The 20,199-nt window shown below is 49.2% G+C and overlaps 1 protein-coding gene across 2 annotated transcripts in view; it reads right to left on the bottom strand.

Moving 5' to 3' along the window:
• Positions 1 to 20,199, bottom strand: part of TRPM7 (transient receptor potential cation channel subfamily M member 7) — a 2,599,208-nt gene that overhangs the window by 1,446,224 nt on the left and 1,132,785 nt on the right. The gene's annotated exons all lie outside the window — the stretch shown is intronic.

Here is a 20,199-nt window from a genome sequence, read left to right as displayed (position 1 = left end):
CCCCTCTGTCGAGCTCAGACCTCTCACCATACAGTTCTCGTAGGTCCCCCTCTGTCAGGCTCAGACCTCTCACAATAAACGTTCAACACAAACTTCCAAGGGGGGCTCACTGCCCAAGCTTATTTTATTCGGGTCACCATCTGTTGGGTTCAGACCGCTTTCGGATGTCGAAGACTTTCGAATGTGCGTGGCTTTCTTTACAAACAACTGCAAGACCACTTTGACTCAAAGTTTACAGTTCAACTTTCACTTCCTCCTTCTCTAGGAGTTAAACTTATTTATTTCACTTTTGCTGTTCATTTACTTTTTCGCTTCAAACAATGAACTTTTCACTGAGACTTTTGAGTGGGCTACTTCCTTTCACCGGACCACTGTTATTTAGTATCACTGATTTCACAGCTGTCTTTTAATTCAAAGTTAATTCACAGGTCTGCCATTCCTCGTGTTACATTCTCAAGTGTGCAGCCTTCGTTTGCGATAAAATGTTGCTATTTCAGTCTTTCAGGTCACTTGCCAACTCACTGGCTGCGTGCGTCTAATTATAGTTTTGCCATTCGCAATTCACGAGTCAAGGTTAGTAGCATAGGCTTGGCTTAGCCTCCCCAACTCTGCCGTTCACCCGGAAGTGTCATTGGCATCCTTGAAAAACAACGCAGTCTTCACTTGTGAGATCTGACTTTCTCCATGTGTCTTTTGGGCCTGTCAGAGCAAACAACCTCGAATAGGCAACCACCGGGACTCTTGACCCGCTGGCTGCTCTTGTCCCTTGGTCCGTCGCTCTGCTCCAGTAGGTTTGTATGCCTTTGTCCCGGAAGCCCAGCTCGTATTAGTGTCCCAACTTGCTCCGAGTGTGTCTTTGGGTTCTGCATTTTAGTCGTGTGAGGAGAGCTAATTGGTATTGGGTGTATGCACTTAGAATCAAATGCCTGACTTTGCCGGAACCGATTAGCGGCACAAGTCCAGTACGATGTGTGAAAGGTTTAAGTTTCTTACCTGTAACTATTGTTATCCATCATGGGTCTGGCATGGATTCACATGCTCATGAATATTCCCCGTCGTCAGGATGGGAATCCTCAGTAAAAGAAAAAACTTTCACTTTCAAACTGTTTTTCTCCTCTAAACCACTGTCCTCTGTGTCATACTGCCCCCATCCAATGACAGTCCTCTACTAAGCCCCTCCACTAGCAGCCATCTGCATCTTCAGATTTGGCAAGCACGTAAAGTGGCAGTATGACCAAGAAGAGCTGCATAGGGGCCAGAGGGAGGGTTCGCATGTGAATCCATGCCAGGCCCATGCTGGAGAACAATAGTTACAGGTAAGTAACTTAAACCTTTTCCAGCATGGGGTCTGGCATAGATTCAAATGCTCATGAATAATGAATACATAGCACTACAACATTACACAACCACGGGAGGTGGCAAAGCTAAACAGAAGCAATTAACTCTTACCTCTGGAACAGGCTCACCTCAGGCAAACAGATTGCATAGCACTGCTTGGCTGACTCTGGACTCCTCCCTGGAATCCCTGTTGAAGCAGTAGAACTTCGTGAACCTCCACGTAGTAGCCCAGCAGATGTCCAGGAAGAGCACCCCAGATAGGAACGCCTTCGTCGCACCAATCGCTCTGGTGGAGTGGGCTCACGCACAGCCGGGCAACGGTCGGTTCACCAACCGATGACAGTGCATGATGCAGCCGGAGAGCCACCTTGAAATGGAAGCCTTGGACAAGGCTGTCCCATGGTTCACACGACCAAAGTGCATGAACAGTTGTGAAGTCTTCCGAAAACTATTGGTGCCTGTCACGTAGAACTTCAGGGCACGAGCAACGTCCAGGGAGTGCAATGCCCCTTCCGCCGGCGACAAAGGTTTCAGGAAGAAAACAGGTAACACCAAATGCTTGTTGAGATAGAATTCCGACAAAACCTTCGTCATGAAAGAGGGGTGCATACGTAGTACCACCCTTGATTCGTGGAAAGTCAGGTACGGATGGTTTTAGGATAGGGCCTGGATCTCACCTACCCATCTGGCAGAGGTGATGGTCACCAGGAAAGCCGTCTTCCACGAAAGAAACTTAAGTGGGGCCTGATGCATAGGCTCCAAGGGAGCCCCCATGAGCTTTGTCAGAATGATGTTGAGTTCCCACGCCGGGGCAGGAGCCTTCACCGGTGGGAAAAATCGGGAAAGTCCTTTGAAAAACTCCTTGATGAGTTTGTGGGACCAGAGCGAGGATCTTCCTGGGGATCTGGTGCAGCAGGAGATAGCAGCCAGATGTACATTGATGGAGGCATGCGCCAGACCAGCCTTTGCAAAGGATAGCACATATGGAAGGATCTGTGGAGCCGTGAGGCCCCGTGCCACAAATCCTGGGACTCCTTGGAGAGCCCTGGGGATCAAGTGCCCCCGTGCTTCCTGATGTAGAACCTGGTTATGGTGTTGTCTGTGAAGATCCTCACCACTTTGCCTTTCAGAGACAGTAAGAATGACTTGAGGGCCCAGAATACTGCCCGTAGCTCCAGGATGTTGATATGCAGGTCTTTCTCTTCTGGCAGCCAGAGGCCTCTGTCGTGCAGACGCCTGGTGTGCGCGCCCCAACCTTCCAAGGAGGCACCCTTGGTGACCATATCCTGGTATGGGGGATGTTGAAATCCTGTGCCTTGGGCGATGCGGAAGCAAACCTCCCCACCACTCTATCCCCATTCACAACTCCTTGTTGAGAGGGATCTTGTCCGTGAAACTTCCTGACACCTGATTCAAACGGCCATCCAGAAATTCTTGTACGGGTCACATCTGCAACCTGCAGAGGCGGACGGCGTAGATGCAGGACAATGACATGCCCAGTAACGACTTGATGGCCCGCACCGTGGCTGTCTCTTCGGCAATGACAGTTGTTGCACCTTTCCTTGAATGGCTGCTAGCCGCTCTTCCGAGGGAGGCAACAGGCAAGACATTTTCGAGTCTGCCGCCCAGGAACAGTGCTTTCTGTGATGGCGTTAAGCAGGACTTCGGGTAGGTGACAGAGAATCCCAGAACCGTCAATAGTTGGACCGTCACCTTCGTGTGCTCGTCGGCCAGCTCCGCGAGGGGGCTCGAATCAGTCGTTCAGGTAAGAGAATACATGTATGCCCTGCAGACGAACAAGTTACTAACCCCTGGTAACATTCTTTCGACTGGAGGTTCCTCCCACGTATTCCTTATCTTTTGATATCTCCAATATCCAGCTTCAGCTGCTTTGAAAGATTATTTAGGCAGAGGGCGCTGTGCATTGACGCGGTCGACTCAATGTCCCTCGAGGGCCTCTGCCTCGAGGATGATGTCATCGAAAGTTTCTTTTCGTGTCATTCCTAATTAGAACTACCCACATTAAAGTGGATTTGACCATTCTAGACAAGCTGCAATAACATGGAAATTCTACTGCAGGGTAGGCGAGGAGGGGCGATGATAGACTGCCAAAGCAGTGTTTGCTTTGGTGGCGGGAGTATGAATTTTGTAATCAATGGTTGTCATGAACGGAATGAAGGGCTGCTTTCACAGAGCTTCCATCCTGAGTTAAGGTAGAATCAAGGCAGTAATGCTTTGTAAAAGTGTGAATTGTAGACCAAGTGGCTGCATCACAAATGTTTCTTATAGGAACACCTCTTTTCAGAGCAGAAGAAGTCGCCATGCCCCTTGTGGAATGGGCTCTCAAGCCTTCTGGGGGATATTTCCGGCCAGCCTATAGCGTTCGGGAATAGCTAAAATAATACATCTGGACAAGGTCTATTTGGATACAGCCTGTCCCAACCTATGACCAGTGTATCTTATAAAAAGTTGTTCACCCAGGCGAAACTTTGACATCCCTGCCATTTAGAAACTCAGAGCCCTTCATGGGTCGAGTCTGTACAGCCTCTCCGCTTCCTTGCCAGGGTGAGGTGGAGGGTAGAAAGTAGGTAATACTATTTTTTGTCCCAAATGAAAATCTGCTATGACATTAGGTAGGAATGAAGGTTTGACCCCAAGGACGACCTTGTTCTTATAAAAGACCATACAACCTTGTTCTTATGAAAGACCGTAAAAGGTGGTTTGGAAGATAGTGCCTGCAACTCATGCATCCTACGAACCCCAACCTTTCACCAACTGCAATGTCCTCCTTAAAATTCTGGATAAAACTGCGAGTAAACAATACCAATCATTTATCGAAGCTGAAAACATCTTGCACGTTAAACAATCAGGCTTCAGGCCAAATTACAGTACGGAGACTGCTCTTATTGAGCTTCAGTCTCACATGCTACAAATAATTGAGGATGGTAAAGTGTGCATGCTGACCTTGTTGGATTTATCCACAGTATTTGACCTGGTGGACCACGGTATTCTGAAAGAAACCCTTGGCCACCTAGGTCAATGCTCGGTTCAGGCGGGTGAATGGTTTCCCTCTTTCCTCTCAGATAGCGAAGCAAGAGTCACATGGGGTGATGCTCAATCTCCTAAATCCCCCATATGGTGTGTGGTCCCACAAGGGGCAAGCCTCTCCCGTTTACTCTTTAATCTTTATGTTAGGCCTCTGTGTTCCCTCCTGGATGCTTTGGGTGTGTTTTTCACAAACTACGCCGATGAGACACAGTCATCAAAATTACAGGAGACTATGATAAAGATGCAGCAACACTAGCCATGATATACCATCTTATTGAGACCTGGATGCCGACCAACTGGCTATGCATAAATGTGGAAAAAAACAGAGCTAATGCTTTCTGGGTCACCTGCTTCACGTGCCAAACTTGACTTGGAGTACACAAAATTTCAAATTGGGGCGAATTGCATACCTGTCCTTGAAAAAGTGAAAACACTAAATTCAACTAGACGGCACTCTTGCCTCCGACATACATGTTAATCAGACCATAAAAAGTTGTAACTATTCGCTCATCTCCTGAGAAACATGTGTCCCTTCGAATCTCAGAAAAACGCAGCTACCATTGCCCGAGCTACAATATTATCTAAAGTGGATTACTGTAACTCCCTTGTGGATAATGCCAGGTGACACTAAACAACGTAGTGCGTATTGTGAACAAACTTGTAAAACGTCAGCATGTCACACAGTATAGGAAAAATCTACACTGGCTATCCGTCCCTGAAAGAATTCAGTTCAAAATTGGATCAATCGTACACAAATGCGTGTATGTCACTACCCCATTTTATCTAAAGACCCCGATCTCAAGTACACACCTACAAGAGCACTGCGTTTGGCAGGGAAGAATCTGATGAACTGTCCCAGATACAAGCGAGAAAAATGACTTGGTAAATCCTTCGCTGTCAGGGCAGCGACATTTTGGAACCTCATGCCCGTCGCTCTGATGGAAGTCAACAACCTGAAAGCTTTTCAGAAAGCATTGAAAACACATTTATTCAGGTAAACTGCCCCCCTACCTGAGCCTTCTGAATTCTTCAGCTTTGTATAGTTTTTTAATTGTCTTTGTGTGCGCCCCGATGCCTACAGGCTTTCGGCGCTTTAGAAATATATAAATAATAGTATAGGCTGATGTTAGCGCTACCAAGAAGATGGTTTTGAATTTTAGTAGTCTTAAGGGGCATGAATGGAGCGGTTCAAATGGTGCACACATGAGAAACTTTAGAACAAGATTAAGGTCCCAAACCAGAACCTGAAAAGTAGATAGAGCACATTAGTGAGTCCCCTTAGAAAGTGTAACACCAATGGTATTTTAAAATAGGACGCTTCCTCAAGTGAGTGCTTGAAGATGGAAAGCGCTGCAAAATAACCTTTAATGGTCCCAACCTGGAGCCCCAGACTGGCCAAATGCAGTAGAAAAGATAACACCTCCGCTGTTTTGCATAGCAAAGGGTCCACATTCTTATCCCTGCAACAGCTGTAGAATTTGTTCAAATGGCAGCAGTACAGAGACTTTGTTGCTGGCCTTCTGGACGAAAGCAAAATCTCCATTACGTCATCCGGAAGGTCCCAATCCTTATACCTCAGCCTCTCAGAAACCATGCCTAAAGGCTGAGTGTCATGACCTCTGGATGGAGAAACAGACCCTCCTCTCAGAAGGGAAGGTGCTCTCTTTGTGGAAGATGTATTGGAGGGCAGATGGACATGCCCAGAAGGTCTGGGTACCACGTCCGGAGCAATTAGGCTCATGAATTTCCTGGACTTTCTCAACCTCCCAATGACTTGAGGAATTACTGGGACTGGACGAAACGCATACAGAAGTGGAAAATCCCAGACCATTACGAGCCCATCTCCTAGAGCTCCTCTTAGGGGTAATTCCCTGGAGAAGTACAGTTTGCAATTCCAGTTAACACTGGTCGCAAACAGATCCACTTAAGAGGGTCCCCAAAAGGTGAAGATCTCTTGAAGGACTTCCTGACCTAGTTCCCACTCATGGGAGGCTGTGCTCTACCTGCTCAGAGCGCCTGCCGTTGTGCTCTCCGCCCCGGCTAGGTGAACTACTGACAGGGAGATTCCTTCTTGAATTGCCCAGTACCTGAGCTGCATTGCCTCTCTGCACAGTGGTAGTGACCCGACAACACCTATCTTGTTGAGGTAGTACATGGCCACTGTGTTGTCCATCACTTTCAGTACATTCTTTCCCCGTACAGAGGGCAGAAAAGCCTTCAGCGCAAGTATGATTGCCCACAGCTCTAAAAGGTTGATATGTAGTTTGGACTCTGATGGAGACCAACGATCGCTGATTGTTAGATCATTGGCGTGGGGTCTCCACAGCCCTGGACTGGCCCACCGGGAGATTCCCCGGTGGGTTGCGAGGCATAGGGCCTCTTTTCTTGGGGGTGGAAGGATACATACATTAATGCACATTATAATGCTTATCGCAGTGCTGTGTCGGCTCGCACCTGCGCATGGTAGGGTGGAAACTGCACGTGCCCTAGGACGCTCTCTGAGTTACAGGACGCTCTCTGGAGGAGGTGTGTTCCTGGAGACACGGAGGGGAATCCATATGGTCGGGGAACGAGGTTTCACGCTTTCCGAAGACTTGAAACCTATTAACTGCATACTGGGAAAGCCCCCAACTGCACAGTCGCAAGATTCTGCTGGACGGGAGATTCTGCTGGACGGTGAGTTGTGCCTGAAATGAAGCATTCTTTTTAATTGTTCAGCGCTCTAATGATGGCGTTGGCACATGGTTTTGTTAAAATTTGAATGCGCCTTTAAAGAAAAGTATATGCTTACACTTTTCTGCTTCTTTGTGGAAGTGTTTTATCTTTGCTCTGGAGTAGCATGTTTTTTTTTTCATCCTTTGGTATAATGCTGAATCACATGACAATGCATTACTTACCGTAAAAGCATTTCTGATGGTTGTATCTGCTTAGATTCACATGCTGTGCATAGTCTGACATCCAGTGGTCACTGCGGAGTATTGCATTTTGTTTTTCGTAGTCAAAAAGGGGACGTCGACAAGGCGTGTCTGTAACACTATCCCTATAGTGACGTGCAGTGTACCCACAATCCCTCACACGTTGAGGTCCCTCTGTTTGTATTTTTTCTGCCCTGAGGGAGCCTTCTATACCTGAGTGAGTACAGAAAAGAGAGAGAGATGTAGAAAGATGTCCATGTTCCTTCCATCCGAGCGGGGAGGAAGGGTGGCCGCATGTGAATCTAAGCAGATACAACCATCAGAAATGCTTTTCCGATAAGTAATGCATTGTCTTCTGATGTTTGTTTATCTGCTTAGAATCACATGCTGTGCATAGACTACCGAGCAATACCCGGAGTTGGAGGTGGGTTGTGAGAAGGAACAGTAGAGAAAAGATGTCTTAATACTGCTTGTCCCACCTGGGAATCAGATGTAGAGTGAGCATCTAGACAGTAGTGTTTTGTAAAGGTGTGTACAGAACTCCAGGTTGCCGCTTTGCAAATGGACTCAAGGGAAAACGCTTGCAATTAATGCTATGGATGCCCCAGTGCCTCGAGTAGAGTGTGCTCTTGGCTTGAAGGGTAGTTCTCGCTTAGCAAGAGAGAAACAGAGAGTGATGCATTGAACAATCCATCTAGATATAGTGGACTTTGAGACTGCATCTCCTCCTCTTCCTGCTGCCACCGAGTCAAAGAACTGATTAGACTTTCTCAGTGGCCTAGTTCTTTCCATATAAAACATGACAGCTCTGCGCACATCGAGTGTATGGAGGCTTTTTTCTCCCAAATTGGAAGGGTTTTGAAAGAATGTTGGTAGTTCTATTGACTGGTTGACTTGGAATTTCGATATGAATTTCGGTGCAAACCTTGGGTGTGTGCGTAGAACCACCTTATCTTTGTGAACTGTTACGAAGGGGTCTAGAATAGAAAGAGCCTGTAGTTCACTTACTCTCCTAATGGAGGTGATAGCTATTAGGAAAGCAGTTTTAAGGGTGAGGTCCTTAAGAGTTGCCTTGTGCATGGGTTCAAAGGGTGAGCCCATGAGCCTGGTAAGTACCACATTAAGGTCCCAGCCGGGAGCTGGGTTTGCTATCGGAGGGTGTATTCTCTTTACCCCCTCCATGAAGGCTTTGATAACTGGGACTTTCCACCATGACACCTTAAGTTGAAAGGTGGTGTATGCAGAAAGTGCCGCTAGATGGACTTTAATAGAATTGAACACTAGACCTGAGTCCAGTAAATGGGTCAGGTACAGGACAATTTGTGTGGGAGAGCAGTGGACTGGGTTGATGCTCTTACCTCTACACCAGATGACAAATCTCTTCCACTTGCTAGAATAGCAGTGGCGAGTGTTGGGGTTTCTAGCTTCTTTGAGAATGTCCATGCATCTCTGAGGGAGTTGTAAATGGCAAATCCTATGATCTCAGGAGCCAGGCTGCTAAGTTCATGTTCTGTGGGCATGGGTGTAGCGTCTTGCCCTTGTCCTGTGACAGCAAGTTGTAAAGGCAGGGCAGTTTCACTGGTGGGGACAGGGACATCTCCATCAGGTGCGCAAACCATGGTTGGCGGGCCCACATCGGGGCTATCAGTATCATGGTGACTGGTTCCTGGTGCATCTTGTGCACTATCTTGTTCAGCAGAGGAGTCGGGGGGGAAAAGCGTAAACAAATTTCCCTGACCATGGTATCCAGAGACCGTTCCCCTTGGAGCGGTTCTGTGGGTATCTGGAGGCGTAATCTAGGCATTGTGAGTTCTCCAGAGTTTCGAACAGGTCTATTTCTGGGAAGCCCCATTGTGTGAAGACGATGTCTTCGTGTAACCGCCATTCATACTCTGAGGGCAGAGGGAAGTCTCTGCTGAGTTTGTCTGCTAGCAGATTGAGTTCCCCTGGTACATGTTGTGTCTGAGAGCCCACTTCCAGATGTTCTGGGACAGCTTGGACAGTCCTGGAAAGTGAGTGCCCCCTTGCTTGTTGAGGTAGTACATGGCTGTGGTGCTGTCCGTGAGGACCATCACTGTCTTCCCTTGTAGGTGTGTCTGGAAGGTTTTTAGTGCCTTGAACACCGCAAGTAGCTCTAATAAGTTTATGTGTTTGGACGCTACGCTCGGAGTCCAGACTACGTGAGCAGTCTGATGGTATAGGTGAGCCCCACATCCTGTGAGGGATGTGTCTGTGGTAGAGTGGCTTCCACTGCGGGGGTGGCGAATGATTTCCCTATTACCGGGTTTTCCTTCAACCACCACCGTAGCGAGAGAACCAAGGCCTGCGAGACCACCACTAGATTGTCCCATTGTCCGCTGGCCTGACACCACTGGCTGTTGAGCCACTCTTGCATTGGGCGCATGCGCAGGCGCGCGTGAGGTACCAAATAAATACATGACGCCATCATTCCTAGCAAGCGCATTGCTTTGCGTACCGTCACTTCTCGACCGGCCACATATTGAGGGATCTGAAACAGCATATTTTGGACCCTCTCGTTGGAGGGGAAGACGAGGCCGTCCTTTGTTCGAATTTGGCTGGGGTTTAAGCTGGACTTCTTCTCGTTGATGGAGAAGCCCAGTTGGAACAAAAGGTCTACTGTCTTCTGGGTGTTTGAGAAGCATGTTTCGTAGGACTCCCCTGTTATGAGCCAATCGTCGAGGTAAGGGAATACCGGTATGGACAACCTGCGCAGGTGGGCCGCTGCCACTGCCAGTACCTTCGTGGATACCCTCGGTGCAAACGCTATGCCGAAGGGTAGCACTCTGAACTGGTAGCGTTTGCCCTCTATCATGAACCGGAGGTATTTTCTGTGCGCTGGCAACATCAAAATATGAAAGTATACATCTTTCATGTCTAGTGTTGTCATGTAGTCCCCCTGAGATAGCAGGGGAATTACCTCCTGTAATGTTACCATACAAAATTTTTGTGGTTTTACAAATTTGTTCGCTGGGTGCAGATCTAGCACAGGGCGCATGGTTAGGTCCTTTTTGGGTACAAGGAAGTACACTGAATAAATACCTTCCATTACCTGAGATAGGGGCACGACCTCTATTGCTCCTTTCTGTAGCAGCTGTTCTACTTCTTGCAGGAGGATGACGAGGTGTTCTGGTGACAGGCGTCGTCCCCTTGGAGGTCTGTAGGTGGGGGACCGATTGAACTCTATACAGTACCCGTGGGCTACGGTTGACAATCCCCACCGGTCTGATGTTATTCCCTTCCATGTTGAAAGGAACAATGATATCCGGCCCCCAACCGGAGACGCATGGGAGGGGACCCGAACCTTCGGGTCATTTGGTGTTACTTGCCGGGGTGCCTCTGGGGCTGGAGCCTCGGCCTCTGCCCTTGCCAGGGCGTTGTCCTCTTTGGTTATACTGGTTACTGGTACCCTGATTAGAGGGCCAGTTGCCCGCAGTGTAATGCTGTTGCTGCTGCTGCTGGCGTTGGCCACGAAAAAAGCGCTTGTTCCCAAATCCCTGCCTGTTTGGAGGCTTTGAGATTTGGTCTAACGTCTTTATGGTGTCAAATTCTTTCTTTGCATTTTCCAGTGCATCGTCCACTGCCCTTCCAAAGAGATTTGACTCTTCTATTGGCTTATTAATGAGTGACGCCTGCATTTCTGCCTTGAAACCGGAATTGCCAAGCCAGACGTGACGCTTCAGCAGAATTCCCTGCACCAAAGAACGGCCGCATCAAGAGTGTTCTTAATGATGCTCTGGTTGACCAGAGCTCCTTCTGTAACTGTAGCCAATAAGCGTGTTCTTAGAGGTTCAGGGGCTTCTTCGATGTCCTGCTTAAGCTTTCCCCATTGAGCATCGGCATAGCTTGCCAACAATGTATTATTATTGGCAATCCTAATTGAAAACGCTGCCGAGGCGGAAATTCTTTTGCCCAAGGCATAACGTTTTTTCCCTTCTTTGTCTGGGGGTGCCTCACTGGTTGACAGTGGAACCCCAGCCCTCTTCCTTGTGTTGGTAACCACTAAGGAGTCCGGGACTGAGTGACCCCTGATATATAATGGGTCTGACTGAGAGGGTGAGAACAATTTCTCGATTCTTGGATTGACCCCTCTTACCAGCGCGGGGGTGGACAGCGATGGGGTGAGTCGTCTCTTAACCGAGGCGAGGATAGGAATAGTTTGACTAGTGGGAGGTTTTTCCTTAATAATCCTTTCGACGAAATCAGTATCTGGGGTAACCTCCCCAGTTTCAACTTCAAAATGCGCTGCTGTCTTCCTCAGTAGCGCATTGAAGGTGGGCTGATCGTCTACTGGAGATGGGTTCCTGACCGGTGTGGTCTGAGGAGAAGAAATGTCTATAATGTCGGGGTCTGTAGACCCTGATGGTGACTGCCAGGGCTGTGAGCCACCTTCACCTGGGTCCTCCTCGTAGCCCTCTTCACCTTCATGAAAACTTTCTTCCTCTTGTTGGTCTTCATTATACACAAACTCCTCCTCTTCCTGGAAGTGAGAATCCTCTTCAGTGAGGTCGTAAGAGTCCATGTCTTCCTGTAGGGGGTTAAAGTGCTTCGGGTATTTAGCCCTTGGCCCTTCCTGGGGTACCTCCCTTGGCCTCTTGGGTGTCCTATTTTCTGGGATGGCCATGAACCTGTCCAGCTTGTCCATACATGACTGGAACCTCTCTACAGTCCAGTAATATAGGCCAGAGTGGTCTGGGAGTGAAAAGGGAGGTTCTTCTCTTTGCAGTTGCTTAGTTCTGTCCCATAGCGTCGAAGATAGCGTCCCTTTGCCTTCTGAGAAACCTTCTCACTGGCTAGGTTCTTGTGTTGACGGTGGGAGCTGTCCCAGCTTACCCTCCGGCGTCCTCAGCGTTTCTTTGGCCTTGTGAGCGGTTATCGACGTGTTAGGCCAGGCCACGTGTTCGGCAGCGCCGAAGGATCTCCTCCGCTCGTCCCTCCGTCGAAGATCTTGCCCGGCGGAGAACAGCTTCTACGTCGAGGGAGGGATCTATGTGTATGGTTATAAATAATAGAAAACGACCAAGGGTCGAGGAAATGATTTCGCAATGTCTCTCAAAGAGCTCCGCATAAAGGCGACCAATAACTGGGCGGAAAAAAACAATCTGAGGGACCTCGACGCGTGAGGGATTGTGGGTACACTGCACATCACTATAGGGATAGTGTTATAGACATGCCTTGTCGACGTCCCCTTTTCGACTACGAAAAACAAAATGCAATACTCAGCAGTGACCACTGGATGTCGGACTATGCACAGCATGTGATTCTAAGCAGATTAACAAACATCAGAAATTATATTATGCATATTTTCCTCCCTCGGTTCCAGCAGATCAAGACCGAAAATCAAAGCTGCAGTTCCAGGCTTCAGCAGCTCTGCTGGTTGTTGCTCTGCTTTCAGTATTTCTATGGATGTTTGGTTTCAGTAGGCACTGGCAGATGTGACTAACCATTGTCTTGTGCATTCAATATGCATGCAGTTCATTAACTCCTGCATTACTTAAGTGATTGTAAATAACGGACAGATGGGTCTGGAAGCTGGGTTGGTTGTGCTGAAGCCGTGTTCTATCCCCAGCACTGACTTGATTCCCCATCAGATGTGTGCTCCCCTTCCAGCTAGTGTGCATGTAAAGACGTACACACATTGTGGTGGAGTCCATTTTTTTTCTGTGTTCTTGCACTTGTCCTGGATTTCCGATTATACAACCAGCACTTTAAGTCACAGAATGCAAAGAAAGCAAGCATTGGCAATACCGACAGTTTGGGCTTTTGTGTATGCATAGGAAAGGCACTTGCCAGGCACTGCCGTAGTGGTAACAACTGGCTATGGTGCAAAATGGTGCACATACATGGGCATCTAATAGCAGTGACTGGCAAATGCCTACTACGCATACATAAGCCAAAACTGTTGGTTTTGCCAATGCTTGTGTTTAACAGGACTTCAATGAAGGACACACATAGTGCTTATATATCTAGTAGCTGAAGACAGACCTGGTTAAGAAATTGTTATTATACCAGTAGCACGTTTACCAGTGCAATTAAGTCATTAGCTCACAGAGGACTGCTTTGACAAAACACTGGCAGCCGCTGTGAGTGCAAAGTTTGATGGTAAGGCTTGATTAAAGTGAGCTCAAAGAGTTAACATGAGGAGATGTTTTTGTCGGGCAGAGGCAGGACTGGGTGTGAATGGCCATAGGGATTAGCATGACCATGGGCAGTCAATGGATGGGAAAATAACCAAACACTTTAAAGCTTTGTGTCCCTCCTCATATGCCATTTCTCCCTATCCATATTCTAATGCAATAGGCCTCGATACATACGGCCTCTTTTCTTGGGGGAGGAAGGATACATACATTTGTGGGCATGATGACGATAGTGCCCGTGCGGTGGCGGCTCGCGCCTGCGCATTGTGGGGCACGAAACCGCATGTGCTCTAGTGTGCTCGGCATGCACAGGTGCGGCTCGTGCCACTTGTGTTGACCTCCTGTCAGTACCAGTGCCGTGCTGCTCCAGCGACGACGAGACGAGCAGACGCCTGCATCAACCATTTGGCACTGGCTGCACACAGCATGGTAAGCAGGGTTCCGTTCCAGACTTCCAGTACCAAAGGTATGTTTGTGCATGGGCTGGCAGTGCTGCCCTGCCACCAGCCGAGGCCGAAATTTTCTTGGGGGATACTCCCAATCCCCTCATAGAAGTGTTGCGCTCACGCCCTGTGATCGCTCATTTGGAAAATATGGGGCCACTTTAAAAAATAATCCAGCGCCACTTTAGGTTCCCAGTCCAGCCCTGGGTGTCCACCCAGTGAGTGAGGCGTCCTTCACTTCTGCTATCTACGGCAATGGTTGCCAAAAAGGTTCTCCCTTCAGAATATTGTCCTCACAGGTCCACCACACGAGATCCCGTGCGACCCTGTTTGGAACCTGCAGTAGATCTGACATGTTGTCCGAGACCATTGTGTCCTGAGAGCCCATTGGATGAATCTCATTCTCAGGCGAGCCTCTGGCACCAGGAAAATGCAAGAAGTCGAAGGCCGGGAGACGCTGGGTACTCTGAAATGTGGTGACCATCTGCAGAATGTCTTGAGCCCTCACCCAGGGTGCTGAGGTCTTTCCAGTACCGCCCGATGAATGGAGCTTTTCAGATGGTATCCTGTGGGACGTCTTGTAATTGAGGGAGAAGCCCAGCCTGTGTACAGAGTTGCAGGTCACACTGAGATCATCCAGGTAGGGGTAGATGTGAATCCACCCTCTCCTGAGACTCGCTGTCACCACTGCCATCAGTTTGGTGAAAACACTCGGGCGGGGGTCAGCCCGAACGGCAGAACTCTAAACCGATGATGAGAACCGGCAACGGAGAACCTCAGGTACTTTCTGTGCTTGAGATGGATTGGTACATGAAAATAAGCATCCTGAAGGTCCAATAACACCATCCAATCCTGAAGCTGGAGGGCCTGAAGGATCTGAGAAAGTGTGACCATCTTGAACTTGTCCTTCCTGAGGAACTTCAAGTATCTCAAGTCCAAGATGGGCCTCAGTCCTCCGTCCTTCTTGAGGATTAGGAAATATGGAGAATACCATCCTTTGTGCCTCTCAGTTACAGGGACTGGCTCTAAAGCACCTTTCTCTAGCAGGGTCAAAATTCCCTGCACAGGGAACAGCTCTGGGACCTTTAAAGATTGGCTCCCCAGCAGGGATTCCGAGGTCTCTGAATGAAGGAGAAGCAGTAACCTTTGGCTATGATTTGTAATGCCCAAGCATCTGAAGTAATACCCCGCCCTTCTTTCAGATGCTGAGACAGTCTTCCTCCCACTGGGGTGTTGTGAGTCAAGATCTCAGTGAGGTTTTGAGGCAGCGGAAGCAGTGGCTGCTGGTAAAGATGCTGCTGCTTTGGTCTTTTTGACCAGCCATTCCTCTTGCTCTACCAACTGAGGAGTAGTAGCGAAAGGATCTACCACTCCAAGACGTTCCACTGGAGTGAAAAGGCTGAGGCGGGCTAATAGCGGCAGCTAGAGACTTGGCTGCCGGCTTTGAGGTCTGCAGCTTCTCAAGGATTTCATCAGCCTTGCTGCCAAAAAGATGAGACCCGTCAAACGGCATATTAAGGAGTCTAGACTGCACATCCAGTGCAAATCCAGACTACCTTAACCATGCAAACCTGCGTATCATGGTGCTTGCCGCCGTCGCTCTGCTGATGCTGTCAGCAGAATCCAAACCCGACTGAAGAGACTCACACATGGCCTCTTTGCCATCTTTTATAATGGTTAAGAAAACGTCTCTTTACTCCCCTTCGTGAATATGTTCAGATGCCATAGATATACATTCCCACAGAGTGTATGTGAATTTTGCAAGGGCACATATAGAGTTGGCTGATTTGAGAGCCATGTTCCCAGCAGAAAAGTCTTTCCTTGACCAGGCGTATATATGTTTATCATCCCAATCTGGTGGGATGGTCGGATAAGCAGCCTGCTTGGAGGTAGCGGTTGCTGCTTGCACCACAAGACTTTCTGGGGTAGCATGTTTTGACAAGTATCTGGGTCACTACTTGACGGTCGATATTTCTTTGTCAAATTTGTATTTACTGCCGCACTTGATTTCAGTGCTTCCCAATTAGCGCTTACTCTCTTCTGTAGAGCAATATGAAAGGGCAGGATAGGATAGGATCCCTTTGAGGACCTTTGTCCAAGATATCCGTGAGGTAACCCTGTTTGAATCGGAGAGCAGGCCTGCTCCATCCCAGATAATCAACTACCTTAGTCATTAATTGCTGGTAAGAGGCATCTGCATGCTCATCTGATTCTTGCTTTCCAAAATACAACTCTGTAAGTGTCCATTCCATTGCGTGTCTGTACATTTTCAAGCAGGTTCCATAACCTAGATTCTTCTGATATGAAGCTATCAGGGACATTTGGAGTGCCATACTGCAATCCAAAGGGTAAATCATTATCATCAGAAGGCTCATTGTCTTCATAAAAGGAAGTGACTTTGATAAATTCTTCCTAGTTAAAGGAATGAAGGTTTTCTGAATTTCTGGCAAAAGCGTTGACAGCTTTAAAGGTTTCAAGCCAGATTACCATGGAGACGTCAATGTCTTCTATGAAGACGTCTTAAGACGTCGAAGGCACCAGTGGCACTGATGGCATCGTTCCCGCCTATGACCTCGACTTGTCCTTGCACTTTGTCGGTGAGGGACTTAGACGGCTTGGATTACTCCATGACTTTTCATAGTATCAAGGCCTCAACAGCTCTCGATAGGAATCTGGCCTTTGTACCAGGTCCTTCAGGGCACACAGTATTTGGCTAGAGCTCTTTCCTTACTGGCTTCAGAAGGCACGGTAGGAGCATGGGATACTTGCTTCAAGGGTTTCTGGCTCATGAACATTTTGAGCCGGTGTAGAGGCCTTAGTGGGACAAGATATAGTCCTCTCTGGGGAGGAGTCGGACAAGGATGAGGTAGTAGGCGATTTGTGATGACTTTTCTTTGATTTGTGACCTGGACCTTTCGGTCTTCTTCCGTCGAGGAGAGTCGCCTTTTGCTTCGTCAGTACAAAGTAGTTTTTTCGACAGGGTAGTCAAGGGGGATTTTATGGGGAGTCTACCTACTGCCAATTTGCCTTTACGCTCCTTTTCCGTCAGCAACATTTTGGGGTTGCAGTCTTGGCATTTTGTAAACCCGTTCTTCAGGGTTGTCGGAGCCTTAGACAAAGACATGTTTTGATAATTCTCGCTCAAATATCTGAAGCGCGCCGTAGTTCACGAAGCAAAAGCTTTCTCTGAAATACAGAAATGAAGTGAACGGGTGCTGCGCGTGCTATATATACCTTCGATGACATCATCGAGAAGGAGGCCCTCGAGGGATATCGAGTCGACCACATCGACGCACAGCGCCCTCTGCCGACATTTCTTTCCGAAGCCACTGAAGCTGGATATTGGAGATATCAAAAGATGAGGAATACATGGGAGGACACAATCCATTTGAAGTAGATGGGCCGCCACTGGTTCAAGGCACTTCGTGAATACTCTTGGGGCTGACTTCAAGCGGAAAGGCAGGGCCTTGAACTGGTAGTGCTGACCCTGCACCACGAAAGGTCGACATTTCGGATGTTTCTTGTGAATGGGATGTGGAACTATGTGTCCTCCAGGTCCAACAAAGTCAAGTAGTCTCCTTTTTCCAGTTGGCCGAGAACGTGCTGCAATGTGACCTTCCTTAATATCTGGGACTTAAGTATTTGTTCAACTGTTGCAGGTACAGGATGGGCCTCAAGCCCCCTGTCTTCTTTCTGACTAGAAAGTATCTGGAATAAACTCGGAGCCCCAGAGTTGTTGGGGAACTAGCTCTATTGTCCCTTTTCGTAGCATGGCTCATACCTCTTCCAGAAGCTAAGGGATGTGCTGCCCCTGGCAGTGAACCGGCAGAATACGAGGACACCTGCATTGGAACTCCAGGGTGTGCCCCTGGTCGAGAGCATCCAGAACCCATCTGTCGGTGGTGAGCTTTTCCCCACTCGCTGATGAACCTAGTCAGCCGGCCTCCCACTGGGGTGCATGAGTGTGGGCCCGATGCCTTGGGCGGTTCAGGCTTGCTTGGGTGCCGGCGTCCTGCCCTGCGGGTGACGGTGATGCTGTCCTCGGCTACCGTAGGCCTGCGAGCGGCCTCTGTAGCCTTCTTGCATTGAGGATCGGGAAGGCCGACTGTACGATGTGGAGAACCCTTCCAATGACCTGCTGGATTATACCCTGGAGGTGAGAAAAGACGACGAGCGGTGCTGCTGGAGAGTGCTGAAGGAGCATGCCGTCTGCGCATCTGCTTTAATGGCCTGAAGGGACCCGTCGATTGCCTTCCCAAACAGATTTTCCCCATCGAAGAAGGGCATGTCCAGCACCTTCGCTTGGACCGCCTGATGGAAGTTAGTGGTCTTCATTCATCCCTACCTTGTGTCGGCGACGTCCACCGCCACAGTGATGGTGTGGTCTGATGCCACTTCCCCTTCCTAGAAGAGGGCGAGGGCCTCCATCTTCTTATTGTCGGAGAGGAACTTCAGGATCGGTAATTCCCTGGCTACGATCACCAGTGCATTGGCCGCCGCTGCGCAAATCGCCTTCTTCCCTATGGCATCCATCCATTTCCCCTCAGTGTCTGGAGGGACCGAAGATGGGTTAGCCGACTGTTTCCTCATGGCCACCAACACCACAGAGTCTGGCAATGGTTGTGACCTCGGGCATTTTGGGTGCGGAGTCCAACACCCTATACTTCTTTTCCATTCTCTCCCGCTTGGCTGGAGTTGTGCAGGGGATCTTCATGAGGGCTATGCCCGCTTCCGAAATATCGTCCAGAAAGGCACTGCCATGAACGCCTTCCTCTTGGCCTCTTGCCTTTGATACCAGAAGCCCCCCTCCTTGGTATCTTCAGGCACCAGCTGGAATAGCTCGGAGGCCCTGGTGATCACAGAGTGGATGGAACCCACCTCGTCCGGTGGGGAGACCCTATGCGGGGCATCTAAATGGGTTGATTCACCATTCGCTTTGACAATGTTCTTGTCGTCATCCGTCATTGTGGCCGTATCTGCTCCCATACCAGTGTCTGGGTCTTCTGGGGATGTTGGGTCCCAACGCGGCAGTGGAGGTTGATATGGCGGCATCAGATAACGCTTCCTTTTCGGCGGTTGCTGGCCAGGGACATCACAGGTACCGGTGCCGGAGGCATTCTCATCTGGATCTCTGACACCACGTTGTGGAGAGTTGACAGAATATCCAAGGAAATGTCCCTCGGCTGAGAAGGCAAAACAGGGAAGCTTGGCCCTGCGCCGTCATCCTCCTCGTCCTTGTGGATCGTATGCATGTGCTCCTGATCCTCGTTGTTCGTGGATGAGACCTCCATGGCTTGGGAGATGACCTGGTAGAGCTGTTTCAGGGCCTCCCCTAACCCCACCCTTTTTGCTCCTTGAGGGTTCTGAACCGGGACCTGTGCCGGTATCTTCACCCCTTCTGGTGTACCCGCAGACTTTGCCAAAGTCTCTCAGATGGTGTTGCGCCGTGGGGGCATGGACACTTTCTGTGAGTGGGAGCCACCCTCGTAGGATCAGCGTCCTTAGCTGCCGTGGTAGTAGTTGCCGTCGACAAAGTCGCCGTCAAGGTCTTTGCCTGTGCTGGGTGAGCCTGCGTGGGCTGTGCGGTCGCCTTCTCCTCTGTCCGCAGCTTCTCGGATTTCTCCCGTAGCTTAGCCGGGGTAGATGACTTCCTCTTTAAAGAGGAGCTTGATGGTAGGCTGGCAATGGAGGTGCAAGGTGATGCTGATCATGCCCTTTCCACTTTGGGACCCGCTTCCATGGCGAACCCAGTGGACTCGGACTTCCAGATCTTGGCCTCATCTTGGGCCCCCACGGATAAGGTGCCCGCAAAGGACTTAGAAGACCGCTCCTTGGACCTGCCAGTCCTGGACGAGGTATGACCCTGCTCGGAGCAAGAATCAGAAGCCTTGGTGTTAAGCCATGCAGCCAGCCTATTATGCCTGTCTGTCGTTTTCTTGGAGAAACCAAAGCATAGCTCGCACTCTACCTCCTTATGGTCCGGGTGTAGGCAGAATAGGCATTGTAGGTGCTTGTCGTCCACAAACACATTCCGTAGCCTGAATTTGGTGCAGGGCATGAAGAGGGACCTTCCCTCCTCCTTCTCCTCCATCATGATCGGGGGCGCGAAGACACTAACAGATGGAGGAAAGCTGTCTCCAGCGACAGTCACCGCACATGGGCGACAGCAGGCGTCTCTCCAGTCATGGTCGAAGAAGTGCTTTCCATGCAGAATCCCTTAATGCTGGGAAGCTGACACTTGGCAGAAAGGTGAATTGTAACAGGAGCTGGTGACCACTGAAGTTCCGGACGAAATCACGG

This window comes from Ambystoma mexicanum, chromosome 11 (assembly GCF_040938575.1).
Source record: "Ambystoma mexicanum isolate Mex_15411 chromosome 11, UKY_AmexF1_1, whole genome shotgun sequence".
In the NCBI taxonomy this organism is placed as follows: Eukaryota; Metazoa; Chordata; class Amphibia; order Caudata; family Ambystomatidae; genus Ambystoma; species Ambystoma mexicanum.
Note: the sequence above shows the minus strand (reverse complement) of the source record. Positions and strands in the feature narration are given on the sequence as shown.